Below are 18,280 nucleotides of genomic sequence, written 5' to 3' on the forward strand. Positions count from 1 at the left end.
GAATTTCACTTCCTTTTTCTAAAAATTAACAGTCCCTAATGGGATCATAACAATATAAAAATGAATCAAGATAAGAATCAAGGATGAGGTAATCTAACAATGGTCATAGCAAAATTGCTGGGGAAACATTTTCTGGGGTGTCATAAATTCTGTGTGAAAGAGCAGAGGCTATAAGGGAAGATTAGATCTACGCCTGATGAATTGTCTGAAATTTGTTAAGTTGATAGGAAAAACCTACAGGTGAACATTATCAGTGGATAAAATATAGTTTGATTTTCAGAATGCATTTGATAACGCTCCACATCAGGAGACTTTAAAGAACATAAAGGCATGTAGAATTAGTGGTGTATTAGCTGCCTGAATTGAAAATTGTCACAACAATAGGAAACAGAAGATGATGATAAATGGGCATTGGCGAAGAAGGAACTCATAGTTATGCAAACATTGACTTTCAAAGTTGATTAAAAGTGGAAATAGGTGATTTAACCTTTTCTACCTTTCAGAATTTTGGTTCTTTTCCTGTTTTATATGCAAGAATAGTAATTTTCATTTAGGTATGTCATTTTGTAGACCATGCACTTGAAGCACGTGAAAATAGTTACCATTACCACCATTACAAATACTAATCTATTAATGGTTCTGGCAACCTAATCAGTTTAACACCATTTTGTCTGATACATTGGATTGCTGTATGCATAAATTCTTTAAAATAATATGACTACCTGATCAAAATATCAAATCACTTTTGTTAGATTAGATTAGCTTCAGTACAACTTCCTTTATACGTACTCTTCCCAAAGTCTTTGGTACAGATATAAATTTTATGGCTGTTAAAAATCAGTTATGCATTTAATAGGAGCATATTAGATAATACTTAAGTAGTTCCACATTATAATCAAGCATTGTTTTGCAGTAAGTGAACATTCTGTTGGCAAGAAATTCAGAGATTGCCGTGCGAAAAGTGTTCTTCTGTTCACTAGATGTAAGAAGAAACTTTTTCTTTATAAACACATTTACAGTTTTTCTACACCTTGTACAAAGAGAAAACCTTCTTACATGTGAGGAAATGTGGGGCTGGATTTTGTGCTGGAGGCAGGACCCCCACCGCCAGGCCAAATGGTGGGGGGAGAACCCCGCCTGTGCCTGTTTGTGCCCCTCCCGGAGCCATCCTCTGGACTTTTTGATTCAAAGTTTTACGAGATGGTATCCCCGTCCCTTTAAAATCTTTAAAGGGACGGAGATCCCGCCTCCAAGAGCTGCCGGCCCTCTGATTGGCCAGCAACTCAGCAGTATTGGCAATGCCACCGGGTGCAGTGGCCGCTACCAATACTGCAGAGGTCTCAGACCCATGCCCAGTGGTAGAACCCCGGAACAGAGGTAGGTGAAGCGGGGTTGCCGGGGCCAGTCCGGAAGCCCCCAGCGAGGGGCGGTTGGGAGGTGGTCGTTCTGTCCAGGGGGAAGGGAGACCCGGGGATAAAACGTTCCCAGTTGGGGCCCTTCATGGGCAATGAAAGAAGGAACTCGCATTTATATAGCAACTTCTGTGACCTCAGGACATCCCAAAGCACTTTACAGTGAAGCATTTTTTGAAGTGTTGTCACTGTCTGCAGGATCATTATAGAACCCACAACTGTGCTTTGGGGAAGAGAACCTGCCACACTACCTAGTTTTATTATCATGCCAGAGTATGTGGTTAACTTTGATTCCCTCTGCAGTGATCTTTATCAATTACAACATCTTTAATGTAGGAAAATACATCAAAACCTTTTCTGCCCAGTTTCATATGGCTTGGACTATTTGAACTAGTGGGATTTAAACCAAAACCAAAATTTCTATCAAAACTTAAGGACTAAGTTTCCTCGACTAGCACAGTTGAGGCTTTTATGTGCATTGCTGGAGCAAAGTGCAAAGACAAGACAGGAAATTATATAGAAATACCGCACAGAAACAGGCCATTCAGTCCAACGGGTCTATGTCGGTGTTTCTGTTGTACACGATCCACCTCCTAATCTACTTCATCTCACCTCGTTACTATATCCTTCTATTCACTTCTTCCTCATGTACTTATTTCGCTTCTTAAATGTATCTATGCAATTTGCCTTCGAAAAGTTACCACACGGTAGGTTCAGAACAAAGATTAGGCATGCAGAGACAGGGGATAAGTAGCTGAATGGATAGCAAGTTGGTTAAAAAAAATAGAAAGCAGAGTAGTCATGTGGGTTGGAAGAAGGTAGAAAACAGTATTCCACAAGAATCAGTGCTGGAACCACAGTTATTCATAGTTTACATTCAGGATTTGGACTTAGAAACAAAGTAACACAATATCGAAATTTGCAGATGATGCCTAACTAGGGCTATTGCTAATACTAAGTATGCAACACAATACAAGAAGATATTAGAAAACTTGCAGACTGGGCAGTTAAGTGGCAAATGAACTTTAACGTAGATAAATCTGTGGTGATGCACTTTAGTAGGAGAAACAGAAACATCACCTACACTTAGAAAATAAGAAACTGAATGGGGTAAAAGAGCAAAAGAATCTAGGAATGAACAAATCATTAAAAGCAGTATCACAGGTCAGCAAAGTAATTAAAATGTTAACAGAGCACTGAGATTTATTTCTAGGGGTATAGAACTCAAAAGTAATGATGTTATGTTAAACTTGCATAGCACCCTGGTCAGGCTGCATTTAGAGTACTGTGCACACTTCTGGTCTCCATACCATTAAAAAGACATAAAAGCACTGAAGAAAGGCAAAACAATTTACAAGGTTAGTCCCAGAACTGAGAAATTACAGCTATCAGAAAAGATTGGACAGGTGAACATGGAGGTGGTGGCAAAGTGGTAATGTCACTAAACTAATAATCCAGAGGCCCAGGCTAATGCCCTGGGGGCCTGGGTTCCAATCCCACCATGGCAGCTAATAGAATTTAAATTAATTAATAAATTCAGTTAATTTATAAAAATCTGGAAATGAAAGCTAGTCTCAGTAATGGTTCCTCAAAACGATCATTGATTGTTGTAAAAACCCATCTTGTTCACGAATGTCCTTTAAGGAAGGAAATCTGGTCTGGCCTGCATGTGACTCCAGACCTACAACAATGTGGTTGACTCTTAACAGCCTTCTGAAATGGTGTAGCAAACAACTCAGTCGTCAAGGGCAATTCAGGATGGGCAACAAATACTAACCTTGCCAGTGATGCCCACATGCCATTAAAGAAAAAAAGTTGGAGCTATTATTTAGAAAAGGCAAAATTTAGAGGTGGCCTGATAAAAGTATTCAAAATTATAAATGGGTTAGACAGGGTGGATGCTGAATGTTTTCATTTGTGGGAGAATCTAAAACTCGGGACCATAAATACAAAATAGTTAGCAATAAATCCAATTAAAAAATTAGGAGAAATTTCTTTATTCAGAGAGTGTTTAGAATGTAGAACTCAGTACCACAGGAAATGGTTGAGGCAAAAAGCTTGATGCTTTCAATAGGAAACTCGATGAGCACGTGAGAGAAAAGTGTATAGAAAGATAAAACAAAAGTTTAAGATGAGGTATCTGGAATTGGAGGAGAGTCATGTGGCATATAAACACTAGAACAGACAAGTTGGGCCAAATGGCCTGTTTCTGTGCTGTATATTCTATGTAATTCTATGAGCTGGATTTTATCAGGCCTCTGGGAGGCAGGGGAGCCTGTAAGATGGCGAGGAAAGGTGGGGGTGGAGTGCCCTCCATCTTCCCGCTGCCATGCCATTTTACCAGCGACGGGGAAGACGGAGGACAACCTTCCCGCCCAGAGGCCAATTGAGCCACTTAAATGGCCAATTAAGGACCTCTTTCCACCACTGCTGGCATTTTACCAGCAGCAGCTAGGCCCTCCATCGTGTGGGAAGACCGCCTGGTAAAGCCTGGCGGCCTCTCTGCAGGTTCGGGGGTGGGACCCATGAAGGGGCAAGCTGGAGGGGTTGAATCACCTACTCTTGTTCCCATGTTCACATTGCTTGTGTAACATTGGTTCAGTGCAGAGAGCATGCCTAATGGGACAAGGGATGTTGAATGTTGCATCTCCATCACTGCACAATTGCATAAACTAGTTTTGAACAAATGTTGCTCTGTAAAAATATCTTTGTATCTCTCTGATCAAACCTTAACTGTTTGATTCATTTCAAGAGAGACTCAGCAATTCTGGTGAAGGAAGGAGAAAGGAAAAATAAATATTTTATATAGTGCCTTGCACAACCTTGGGACGTCCCAAAGCACTTTACAGCCAATTAAGTACTTTTTGAAGTATAGTCACCGTTGTAATCATAGAATAATACAGCACAGAAGGAGGACATTGGCGGCTCTTTGTAAGAGCTACCCAATTAGTCCTGCTCTCCTGCTCTTTACCCATAGCAATGCACATGTTTCCTTTTTATAGGAAATAAGTACACCTTTAGATTGACTTACTTCCTTTTGTAATCTTTCTCACTCATTAATTTCAAAATGTATGCTTGTAATACACTTGAGGTTTACAGTTATGTGAAATAATCAAAGCAGTTTTTTTCTCCTTACACCATCGATTGAGAACCTTTATTAAAAGAGCACCATCTTTCTGGAGGTTTTATTGGTTTGTTTTTGAACAAAAGGAGGGTTAATTTGAGCATTGGGAGCTAGTGGATGTGTAAATCATGCATTAAGATATGGTAATTCCATGAATTGCATAATTGATATGGGTGCGAGCTGTGTTCGTGCTCCTTATTTTCCTCCTATGAGTAAATATATCTAAATCACATGAACGCACTGCTCTGACATTCACATTATTTTTGCTACTTTGCAGCAATTAAGGGAAACTGAACAAAAGTATTCAGGATTTAGTTGATTTGCAAATGATGTTAATTGTACATAATTGCATCTGGTGTTAAAGCATTAGAGCAGGCTAGCAGAGCCTCTAAGGAGTGAGCACAGTAGAATATTGCTTATGTAACCAATCAGAGAAGATTATTTTGGCAAACGCAGCATCATGAGTGTAACATCAGATCTATTTGTTAGAGGTGGCAAGTACAGGAGATTGTCATAGCACAGAAGGTTCAAAGCCAGAAGGTACAGAGGAAATTTACAAAAATGTTACCATGGTTGAGGGACTTCAAATCTCTAGTCGGAGAAACTGTGATTGTTCTCCTTCAACCAGAGAAGGTTGGGGGAGATTTTAATAGCAGTCTTCAAATGTACGACGCATGCTTGATAGAGTAAATAAGGAAAAATTATTTTATTGGCAGGAGGGCCAGTATAACCAGAGGGCACAGATTTAAGATACTTGGGTAAAGAACCAGAGGTGAGATGAGGAGAAATGTTTTTACATAGAGGATTGTTATGATCTGGAATACATTGCCTGAAAGGATAGTGGAAGCAGTTTCAGTAGTAAGTTTTAAAAGGGAAAAAATTGCAGGGCTAGGAAGAAAGAGCAAGGGAGTTAGACTAATTGGATAGCTCTTTCAAAGAGTCGGCACAGGCACAATGGGTTGAATTGCCACCTTTTGTGCTGTATGATCGTATGAGGAGGCAGTCCTTCAGAACACAATATTAACCAGTGCAAATTAAGTACTGCTGATGTCAACCTCGATGAGGTACAGTGTGTATTGAGGCTGTGGTCCTTGATAGAGATGCTTTATATAGCCTACTGTAATTAGATGTGCAGCCAAGGAGCACCATTCAGATGGCACTATCATTACAAGTGAAAATTATGTTACAGCCACGTGGTGAGGGGTTTGGGTAGTTCCCACCGTTCAATTCCCACCTGCCCATGGCAAGTGCTTTTATTATTAGGGTTTAACAGCTCTGTTTTATTTGTCAAATGAACAGACTGCAACAGGTTTCCTTGTAGGTTTAAAACAGAAAAGCAATTATATATTAATCAATATGCCTTAACCCAAAATGATCGCAACCACATCCACTCATGCATTCACTCGCACGCGCGCGCACACACACACACACACACACAAGAATAGACAGATAGAGAGGAAAAGGGGTAAAAGGTTGTAAGTGGGCATAGGTTTCAGGGGTCACGGTAAACCTGTTGAATTCTTTCAGAAGTCAAGTTCTCATTGGTTGCAGACCTGAGGTATTTGTAGGTTTTTCTCTTGGTTGAAAGTTCAGTTGAAGACAGTGGATCACCTCTAATGCACTGCTGTATAAGTATAGATGTAGAATTCTACAGCACTGCGTGTCCCTTCTGGCTTGCTGGAATTCTCCCAGCTCCTCAGGTGGAAAAGCTTCTTGGATCTTTCTTTCTGGATGTCCCTTTCTCTCTCTCTGTGGGCTGCCTTTTAAGGTAAAATTTTGTTACACCTCGCCTCTGCTGGGAGACAGGGATTTTCCTCCCTCCAGTGACTGACAATGGCCCAGGAAAAGGCTGCTTCACACCTTCTTTGTATCAGAAGAAACTATTCAATTCAAAAGTGTCTCTTGATGGGTTCAGAATGAGAATAATCTAGTTAGAATGTTTCCACTTTACACCTCTTTGTTTCAGAAGAACCCATTCAATTTGGGACTATTTCAGGATGGGTGTGCTGTGCTCTAGCCATAGTCCCAAAGGACCATAGGCATCTCTTCCCATTAGAGAGATAGTTGGTGATGTATAGCTTGAGGGTCACCATTCCTTTGTCCCTGTCAGACAGTTTGAATATACAAAGGCCAAGTCTTTTACCTTCGGCAGCCATTTTGGAGCACATAGTTCACTTTTTAAGAAAAAGGTCAATTTTTTAAAGGAAAAAGTTAATTTTTAAAACTTTTCAGTTTTAGTTCGTAATTTTTCATCATCGCACTTCTTGGACGATTGACAGTTACCACTAAGCCAATGTATAGCTTTCCACTCATTCTATAGGTGTTAATGTCGTCTGCTGAGAGGGACATTTCGGAAGTCAAACATGTGCTGTGTGTGATTTTCAGGCCATAATTTCTGAATTTCCAATTTCTGAATTTCTGTATTTCCCACTTCTGGATGTTAAGGCTCTGATCCAGGAGTGTGAAATCAGAAAATTGTCCCTCATGTTTTTAATACCACTTGGTCTTTCCAGTAGGATCCAGTTAGATCAGGCAATATGCATTCATTACAGCATTATAGAGGTCAACAATATCCTCTTTCATTATCTGCCTGAAAACACAAGAGTACAGATTTTAACTCAAGGCAGGATTGGGCAGAAAAGGGCTAAGTATATGGCAAATCCTTCAGACTTTGACACCATGAGACCTGGCTGATCTTAATCTCCGGTCTTGGTTGCCTGTTCCCGGCCAGCTGCCTGCCCAAAACCAGCAGGAAATGGTAGCTGGCCAGCGGGCAGAAGAGGAATGTTGGACAACTGCAGGATTTCAGTGGGGACTGAAGGAACGGACCCTGGCACTTGTGTAAGTCATGCGGAGGGGGGCTTTGAAAACCTGGGGCCATGTTTCCACAGGGTCCAGGAGGCCATCAAGAAAAGCCCTCTGAAGCCAATGGGAGCAGGTGGCAAGGGATGTCAATGCAAGGAATTTGGTACCAAGGACCTGGCAGCAGTGCCGGAAGAAATTCAATTACCTCAACTGGGTGGTTAAGGTCAGTGAATGCATCTTCAAAGGATATCTCATACCCACCACTCTGCCGACCTCTCATGCTGCTCATTGTACCACACCCGCCTCACTCACCCATCGGTAGTCTCTTGCAGTCAGGACTCAGGCCTTACATTCACATACTCCACCTCGCCCTCACCCACTTTCCAATGATGTCAACCTCATACTGACCTCTTGCTGCCTCCACATACCTCCAGCTATTCAACTACAGCAGACACATCATTCAAATACAATCACTAACATTCTTCCCTCTCTCTTGCATGACAAGGTTGCGTGAAATAGAAGGGAACGGAGCAAAAGGGACAGGAGCACGTCTGCATCCGCTGACCCAAATGGAGGACATGGTGCTCCACATTATAGGCCCGGTTGCAACAGAGCCTGTTGCCAAGAACATTGAGGATGACAACATTTTACTGCCTTATGCCCCTTCTCAGCTGCCAACTCACCCTCATTCTGCTACATAGCATGAAGTCCAATCTGTTGATGGAGTGACCATAGACCTCTTGCTTTCTAATCCCACACACCCCCCTTCCCTCACCCCAACCCTCCCTTTCTGATTTTATGCTTACAGATACCGAAGAACTGCTGCCTACCCAACCATAGCAGCCTCAGGAGGAAGAATGAAGAAGACCTAACATTTACAGACACCAGCTCAGATGCTGGAACTGCGTGAGCTTTAGAGGCTAGTATAGAGACAGAATCAGCACATGGTGAGTCACCGGGCACGAGTGGGCTGTAGCCGGGCTGGGGGAAAGAATAGTTCATACACTAGATCACCAGAGGGCAAGGTCACAGAGGTGTTCTGCTGCAGAGGACTCAGATGAGGACCTCGATTGGGTGGCATAAAGGAAAATGTTGATGAACATCAACACTAGGTTTTTTGGTGTGTTGGTAGGGCTGCCCGACAGCCAAATGGCACTGTCAAGGAGACTGCTGGAATCTGGCTGCAGAGTTGCAGAGCGAATTGTGCAAAGCTTGGAGCCCATTCTTTCCAGCTTGGAAGTGGTGGCCAGCTCCATGACAGCACTTATGAACCCAATCGTGCTACAGTATCTAGTCGACTGTCTCAGCTTCCACTGCAGCACAAGCAAAAGCCACCCAACATCTCAGTGCCAGAGTGGAAGCTCAGACTGAGGTCACGAGATACATGCTTGCTGCCATCCGGGCTCAGCCTCCATCAAGGCTGCAGATGTCAGTACTGAAAGGGGCCTGCAGGCTCTTGCAGCAGTCCAGCAATCTGCTCCAACAGATTACTATGATTGAGGTGTTGCTCAGGGAGAATGCTAGTGGAACTGTGGAGCACAAGCCTGCTGCCCTCTGTCAGGAGGACAGTATTCATGTTCCCACCACTGTCACTCCGCCAGTGCCCTTGCTGATGCATCTCAGCCAGCCCACCTAGACTGCTACCATCCATGCTGAGGTGGTGCAGACTGAAACTGAGCCCTTCAGACCCAGAGCTGCTCAAGGGTGTCCTGCAAGATCATCTGCAGTCTCCCCCAGTGAAAGTCAGCAGCTTTCCACCAACCATGCTGCAGCCATTGGGATAGCACTGCGTAGGAGCACCAGGACAGGCAAAGGCACCTGCAAGATAAGCACTGAGAAAGCATGGGGTGAATAGTTCATTTCTGATGGTATGTGGATGTGTTTTTGGATAAAGATGGATGTTACAGTAATGTTATTGTTAGTGGCTTTTATTGCTGGATCTTGGCCAATTCAACACTATGATGGGATGTCACAGATGTATGGTGATGTGGGAAAAGCTGGAGCCATGGTGGTGAAGGGAAATTCTCCTATGGGAAGCAGAACCTGAGCAAATGCTCTAGGACAGCACATCTGGAGTGAAGTGGTTCCAGATACTCCTGCTTCCTCCAACTGAAGTGGCCTGTGGATGCGTTGTGGCAAAGGCTGCGCTCTCATGATGGTAATGTTGTGGAAGGTGCAGCAGACCACCACAAGCTTGGAGACACATTCCAGTGTGTACTGGAGGGCTCCCCCAAGTGATCCAGGTGGTAGAAGCATTGCTTTAGCATGCTTACACGCCCCCCCATCCTCACACGATCAGGAGGCCGAGGAGGGGTCATCAGCCAGGTGTAGATGGGATATCCTTTGTGTCCAAGCAGCCTCTGGTTTGTTTTGAAGGCTCAATGAAAGTGAGAACAGCAGACTGCCTCAGAATGAGGCTATTGTGGCTGCTGCCATGATAGCAGTTATTCACTGACATTGTAGTCTGTGCATGGTTGCACGCTAACTGCGTATTGATGGAATGAAAACCGTCTCCCTATTTATGTGGTGGGCCTACAGAGCCAGTGCATGCAGCCGATGGCACCCTGCACCATTGGTAATCCTGCTATCCTGGCAAAGCCACGTGCCCTCTCATCCTGCTGCTCAGTACTTAAAAAGAAAACAATGTCATCGCCTCTCCGCATATATGGCCTCCGTCACTTCCTGGCTGCAGCGATAGACGGCGTACTGGAATATGTTGGATATGTCATCTGCTCGTGCCAGAAATGATCCTGTCATGTAGAAGTTTAATGCGATTGTGACCTTTACAGCCACTGGACATGCCGTCCTTGCCCTGGTGTAAATCTCCAGGTCCTATTCAAGAAGGTAGCACAGTTCAGTGACCACCACCTCGTTGAATCTGAATCATCTCATACATTGCTGCTAGGTGAGATGGAGGTAGGAGAACTGCTCTCTGAAAACCTGTAGTGGGTAGGGCCTTCTGTGGAGTGCCTTCCTTCTCCTCCCGCTTCAAAGAGCTTCCCCTCTTTGCAGTCTCCGCTCCATTTCTCAGCCATGTTGCTCAGAGACACTGCAAGTACAGCCCCCATACTTCTTGCAGCCTTGGCTGACCAAGTTTTCTGCCGTCGCTGATTTGATGCACCAGCTCACCAACGAACCTCCTAACACAAGCCACAGTACTTCCACAAACTTGTCCACAGCAGAGGTAAGTCAAAAGCACCTCACTTGCAAGTTGGATGTCTGTTTCTTTAAACACCTTGCCCAGCACGGGCGCCATGCAGCTTATGTCTGCAGTTTAAGCCTTTGGACCTACTATAGTGTCGGCAGCAGCTGAGCTACGGAACCCAATTTCGCAGCCTACCTGTTTTGGTTCCCGACTCTTCTTCCTGCTAGCTTTAACTGGCAGGAAAGCCACAAGGCTTTTCCCACTCAGACTATTGGTTAAAATAGCAGTCAAGCACCAATGACATCATCATAGTGTTATGACCACCAACTGACAACTGCAAGTGTTTTTGTTACCAGGGTTTTGACACCTTTTGTTTTATTTGGCAAATAAACAGACAGCAACAGGTTTTCTTGTAGGTTTAAAACAAAAGGTTAACTAGTTATTGAGCAATATTTATTCCTGAAATGGTCAGAAATGGCAGTGGTTAGCACCGCAGCCTCACAGCTCCAGCGACCCGGGTTCAATTCCGTGTACTGCCTGTGTGGAGTTTGCAAGTTCTCCCTGTGTCTGCGTGGGTTTCCTCCGGGTGCTCTGGTTTCCTCCCACGTGCCAAAGACTTGCAGGTTGATAGGTAAATTGGCCATTATAAATTGCCCCTAGTATAGGTAGGTGGTAGGGAAATATATAGGGATAGGTGGGGATGTGATAGGAATATGGGATTAGTGTAGGATTAGTGTAAATGGGTGGTTGATGGTCGGCACAGACTCGGTGGGCCGAAGGGCCTGTTTCAGTGCTGTATCTCTAAACAAACTAAACTGCACGTACATACGCATTCACTCACGTGCATGCACACACACAAGAAGAGATAGCGAGGAAAAGGGGCAAGTAGTTTGAAGTGAGGTAGGCTTTTGGGGTTCAAGGTAAACTTGTTAAATCCTCTCAGAAGTCAATTTCTCTTTTAAAGTTGCAGGACTGTGTTGTTTGGAGATTCCTTTGGTAGTTGAGACTTCAATCTAGAGATGGGGGATCACTTTCAGTTCTCTGCTGCACAAATTGAAATGTAGAATTCACAGCAGGGCACCTTCTTTGGCTTTTGCCGCAGATCTCAGCACTCGGCTGGACAGGCTTTTGCTCATATTGTTTTGATTCACCCCCTCTCTCTGCAGGGAGATACTTTTTAAGATCAAAAATTCCTCACATGTTGCCTCTGTTAGGAGATGCAGATCCCCCTCCCTGTGGTAACCGTCAATGACCCAGGATGTGGCTACTTCATGCCTTCTTTGTTTCAGAAGAACCCATTCAATTCAAAAATGTCTCTTGATGGGTTCAGGATGGGTGTAATTGACACCTCTTAGCTTGGAATATATTGTTTGTCCTTAACAGATAGTAAGACAGTTTGAATATACAAGGCCAGGTCATTTGACCTTCGGCGACCATTTTTGCTGCACATTGTGCACTTTCTAAAAGGAAATGTCAATTTTTCACAACTTTTCAGTTTAGGTTCACTGCAAATTGTGTGACAATAGCCTGTTCAGCATGTTTAAAGAAGGAGCCCTCTGATTTCCCCATAGGTGTCCCTTTCATTAGTTCAGAAGAGCAGGTTAAAATTGAAGGTTGTGGGAATGGAGCAGGAGATTGCTGGGTAAATCACTAAGGTGATTTGAACTGTACCCCACCACCCCCACCCCCCCCCACCCAATTTCTGACTGATGGGTAGGTTTAAAATCACCCTTCAAGTTCAATACTGACACGTAACACCATGGTAGTTAGTTCAGTGTCATTCACCCAGTACAATGAAATAGTTATTGCATTCATGTTAGCATTCAGCAACTCTTTGCATTGCCCATTTTTACAAACAGAAAATATTAGTGTGATGGAGTTCAATACAGCTGACCTTTTGAATGAACTGTTAGGTGTTATGACTTTGGATTCAAAGCTTGTGTTTTTTGTTTTTGAGATAGTCATTTGCTGGAAATGAAACTGAAAACTCTAGGAAAACAGGGCTGTCCTAACCAGTTTGAAATACGCAGTCATATGATCAAAGACATGTGACTGGAGCTCAGGTTTCAGTTTAGAATAATGCTGTGCAGTGGGTGGAAGCAAAAACAGTCAACTGTTGTTTCAAAGAGACAAGGTGGGAATAATTGGTTGTTAAAAAGACTGGCTGCAAGCAGAGGAACCTGGACTCTGAGGACTGATCATTGGCGAATACGGCTTACGGCAGTTGTCTTCGGTGACTTAGAGTTATCAGTGGAACCAATCCATCAGGACAGTTGCGGGCAAGGCTGAGGTTGTTCGGGAAGCAACAAGACTGAACTGCTGAAGGAAAGATTGCTATTGACGGGACATCATTACTTCTGTATCTGCATTCTGGAAGTCAGGATTTGGAAAGCTACCTGAGCAAGTTTTTGATTTTGATGTACTTTGAGACTGTTCAGCACCCTCTTGCCAATAGGATTCATAAGGACTATCTTTGTTGCATCTAATAATTAGCGTGCAAACTTTAAGATATATATGTTGACCATGATTTATCTGTTAGTTCATGTTTAACTGATGTTGGTTTTGGTTAGAGTGTTGAAGTAAAATTCATAAAAGTGAAATCTTGTCTTTTTTTTGTTTCCTAAATTGGGGTTAGTCAGTGGAGTCGATTCATTTGGTTTGTTGGTGGCCTCCACAGGGATCATAACATTCATGCTTTCTGAACTTTCAGATGCTATGCAACAACTATCAAAATATTATGCAAATTTATGCTTGATTTCTAGACAGCACTCACTTGAACACATCTTGAGGAAATTTCATGTATCAGAAGGAATACTAAATAATTTATTTTGGCTTTTGGGAGATATAAGTTTTCGACTCCATATGTGGCCAATGATGCCTTCCATAGGTGTCAGTCTTGGCTCGGTGGTAGCACTCTCTCCTCTGAGTCAACAGTTTGTAGGTTCTAGTCCCATTCCAGAGTCTTGAGTACAAAATCTCTACTGACAATCCGGTGCAACACTGAGGGACTGCTGTACTGGTGGAGGTGCTGTCTTTCTGACGAAACATTAAACTGAGGCCCTATCTGCTGTCCCAGGCGGATGATACTTTGGCTTATTAAAATGTTTTTAGTGCTTGGATATTGTGGTGCAACCTTGTAGTATGAGCTGAAGTGAGTTGTCAGATAATTGCATCATGTAGTATGCTGCACAATATTGCCATTGAAATATGTATGCCAAAGAAGAGCTACAAGCTAAGGCCCATGAAGAACATAAAATCCGTGCAACACAGTTTTGCAGACAACAATTACGATTTCCCTTCAGGCCTTTGCTACAAGCAGCAAATCAGAGTGCAGAACTTCATAAACACAGTTAGCTAAAGTTGTCTGGTGTTACGACCAGGTGAGAAAGGTGTCCAGGGGTCCCCTTCAGCCTTCACCTGGTCTTACCGTATCAGGGTTTAATTTTAAACAGATCATATTTTTAGCTCCCCCTTGGTGAATCATTGTTCACTGCTTTCCAATTATAAGGCAAAGAAACCAGCACAAACAGGTTTTCTTAGGTTTAAAGCAGAAAAGTTGAAATTTATTAAACTTGAACTTAAACTCTAATTCAGTTGACAACTACGGATACATGACACGCCCATGCTAGCATGCATACACGATACACACATGCAAATAGAGACAGAAAAGAGCAGAAGAAAAATAAAGTGGAAAGGTTTGAGGCAATACCTGAAGAGTTGTTGTTACGGTTCTTCGAGCTCACTGTAGAGTCCTTAATTGTAGGTAGATCGTGCTTTTTGTTGGGGCCCTGTATTCTTCTTAAACCTTGTTCGCTGTAGGAGACTTTTCTCTCTTGGGGTTCATGTGCCTTCAGTGGATTCAGAGGCTTGTGAGAAAGAGATGGGAGCAGTCAGGAGAGAGATCTTCTCAGTCCAGGAGCATTCTGCTTTCTGCCCAAAGTGTTTGTACAAATTCAAAAAACTCAGTTGCCCAGCAGGTTGGTCATGTGACTAGCTGGTTTGACCACATCGATTTGTGTTATCGGCCATCTTAGCAGTCAACCTGGAGTGCAAGCTCCCTCACCTTCAACATCTGGTGATTGAAAGTCCATAGTGGGTTGAATATGTCAAGAAATGGCTGCTCAGTCCTTCCAAACCCTGTCTGTTAATATGCAAATATCCTTCCATCCATGGCTGATCTGTTTAACAAGCCCTTTCTTCACTCCAGCAACAGTTTAAAATCAATGTTCATGACAAAATTCATGGGCCTTGTTCTTGGCAGGTGGGGGCCGAGAATGACATCTGGCTATTTAATTGTTTTGCCGTTGAAATAAAGAAAGGACTGCAGTCTTTTCAGTGTTGAACAACAGCTTTTATAAGAGTGCATGTGTGGAGCAATCCTATGTAGCCTTCTAGTTTATAGTGTCCATGCTCAGTTCCTAGGTTGCTGCTGTTTTTGTATCTTCATGCTCTTCCCTTGGAGAATAGTGTGAAGTAGTGGAAGGACTTGCAGGCTTAGTAACAGTCCAACTGGCTGCAGCATGAAAGCTACTTCCATGGCTGCAGCCATCTTTGTAAACCCAGCAGCTTAAGCCTATCTGATTAAGGTAAAATAAGAGATTCTCATGAAACAAAATGGTGCCTTTAAAGGTACTCAACGTGACATGGGTTTTCTGCTTGTCGTGTCCTCTGCCATAAATAATGCATGTACAGGAAGACCATAAGAATGTGGACGGTGAGAAAATATGAAGTAATGAAGAGAGAGTCTCATGCCAATAAATAAGTCGTTTTTCAAGCCCTTGAAAATTGCTCAGCCTGATTAATTACAAGGAGCTTTCAAAAATTGAATTCATTTTTAAGAGTTATTATTCTTCATATGGAAATTGGAGCAGCTGTGTTTTATTTGCCGATGTTGACTAATTTGAAAAGTCGCATGTTATTACCGAGACATTTTTTTTGTGTGTTCAACTGAACAAAGCTGCTTGTGTCAAAAATTGCAGGTATCTCTCCTGAGGTTTGTGAGTTCACAAGGATTCAGTTGTGTCTTTGTTGTTGCTCATTGCTGCACCTGTATTTTGTCCATTCATGCTGAACTGCAACAACAACTTGAATTTATATAGCGCCTTTAATGTAATAAAGCGTCGCAAGGCATAATGTGACAAAAAAGGTTGGTATTGCATGAAAAAAGGAGACATTAGGACAGGCAACCAAAAGCTCGGTCAGTGAGGTTTTTTGTAGCATCTTAAAGGAGGAGAGCTGGAGAGATGAAGAGGTTTATGGAGGGAATTCCAGAACTTGTGGGCAAGACAAATAAAGACAGCTAGCAATAGACACTCAATTTTCAAAAAATCCATTAAGTTCAGCTAATTGATTACATTTGAAATAGCCCATGGCAGCCTTAAAGAGGATTAAAAGTAATACTTACAGAGAAGAAATCTGTAGTTAGAGTTTAATTTTTTGTGAAAATTACTAGGTATAACATGATGAGAAATGCAACTAAATATTTTGGCCTTCTCCAGAGTTGGTACCGAGGGCTTGTTGTACCTTTACAAATACTCTAAAGACTTTGAATGCAATGCAACTATGTAGTATATTTAAACAAGTCCTTGAATTATTATTTGGTCCAGTGATCACACAGTGTAATGGAACGCTGTCAGTACATAATTTTAATGTATTTCCCATTTACTTGCACAAGAACATTTTGTAAGCTGATTTTGAAATTAATATTTTACCATCTGCACTTTGCTGCCATTTTTGCAGGTGGTGTTCTTGCCAACCATTTAAGAGGATGAGACAAATATATTTCCAGATTTCTATTTATAACAAGAGCAACATCAGAACACAATGTACACCACAACATGTTCGGATATCTGTCACAGGCAGTATTGATTGCTGCCTATAGAGTACAGCTGAGCTTTGTTCTGTTTGTACAGCAAAATGTAGTAAACTTCTAGCAGTGGGTTACGGAGCACTGTTGAATTGTGTAAATATGCCAACATGCCTTCTTGGCCAGAAGAAAGATGCATTGCATGGGCAGACCCAGGGAGAAAGGGGATTTTAAAAAATGATGCCTTACTTGCATTGGTACTACATCTCATCTTTGACGTTAGTGTTTTTGAAAGTCATACATATTCAGTGTCAAATATCAACAACAAATATTGTCTTTATTCTTTCATATGATGTGGGCATCACTGGCAAGACCAGCATTTATTGCCCATCCCTAATTGCCATTGACAACTGGGTGGCTTGCTGGCCATTTCAGAGGGCATTTAAGAGTCAACCACTATGGGTCTGGAATCACATGTAGGCCAGACCAGGTAAGGACAGCAGATTTCTTTCCCTAAAGGACATTACTCAATCAGATGGGCTTTGACAACAATTGATGATAGTTTTATGGTTAGCTTTCAATTCCAGATTTTTAATAATTAATTGAACTTAAATTCCATCAGCTGCCATGATGGGATGGCAGTTGAATCCATGTCCCCAGGGCATTAGCCTGAGCCTCTGGATTACTCATCCATTGACATTACCACTATGCCAATAGCTCTGCTGAATGTTAGCTGTGGCTCAGTTGGTAGCACTTTTGCCTGATTCAGAAGGTCAAGACCCACTCTAGCGATGTAAACACATAATCCAGGCTGGCACTCCAATGCAGTACTGAGGGAGCACTGCACTCTCGGAGGTGCCGTCTTACGGATGAGCCATTAAACTACGGCTCTGTCTGCCCTTTCAGGTGGACATAAAATATACCACGGCACGATTTTGAAGAAGAGCGGTGAATTCTCCATAATGTCCTGGCCAATATTTCTCTTTCAACCAACACAGCTATTTATCTGGTCATTATCACATTTCTGTTTGTGGGATCCCTTTGTGCACAACTTGGCTGGCACATTTCCTACGTTACATAAGTGACTACACTTCAAAAGTACTTCATTGGCTGTAAAGCCCTTTGGGACATCCTGACATCATGAACATCACTACATAAAGATTAAGTCTTTCTTTCTTTTACATTAGTAACACACAAGTTTCTGATCAGCAGGGCATGGTGTTCCTCACACTGCATTCAAGCTAGTGGAGGGGAAAGGCCAATGCCTTATGAAACCTCTAATTCACAGCATATGTGATTCTGTCAAGTGATTACCCAAACAAGAGATATGAATCCACAAAAGGGTAGGTTTGGGCATAGAGTCAAATTTCAGCTTATTCAAATAACACAGCTTGGCATTCAACAACTTAGTGATACGTGCAAGCTGAAGGTAAAGTAATAGGCGAGTTCAGAACAAATCCTCAGGACTTAATGTCATTCAAATCATACTCTGATCCAATAAAGAAAACTTTTAATTTTCACAACTCCTCAGCTTTATGCAGCAACGTATGAGATATTTAGCAATCAAACTAATAAGTTACAAAGGGCTTAGATTGTTACTAAAATATTTCACACAGACAACTGCACACAGTGGTCAAAACCAAATCATTTTTAAGCTGACTTTCTTCTCATCCCCACATCTGGAACCCTTTATTTTGTGTTCCTGAAGCTGAAGGGTGTTCGTACTGAGGAATGGAACTGATTCCACTTCAGGCACCCAGTGTCAGCACAAAGCAGTCCCAGATCAGGTATAGGGGCAGCACAGTGGTTAGCACTGCAGCCTCTCAGCTCCAGGGACCCGGGTTCGATTCTGGGTACTGCCTGTGTGGAGTTTGCAAGTTCTCCCTGTGTCTGCGTGGGTTTTCTCCGGGTGCTCCGGTTTCCTCCCACAAGCCAAAAGACTTGCAGGTTGGTAGGTAAATTGGCTATTATAAATTGTCACTAGTATA

This window comes from Heterodontus francisci, chromosome 2, assembly GCF_036365525.1.
Source record: "Heterodontus francisci isolate sHetFra1 chromosome 2, sHetFra1.hap1, whole genome shotgun sequence".
In the NCBI taxonomy this organism is placed as follows: domain Eukaryota; kingdom Metazoa; phylum Chordata; class Chondrichthyes; order Heterodontiformes; family Heterodontidae; genus Heterodontus; species Heterodontus francisci.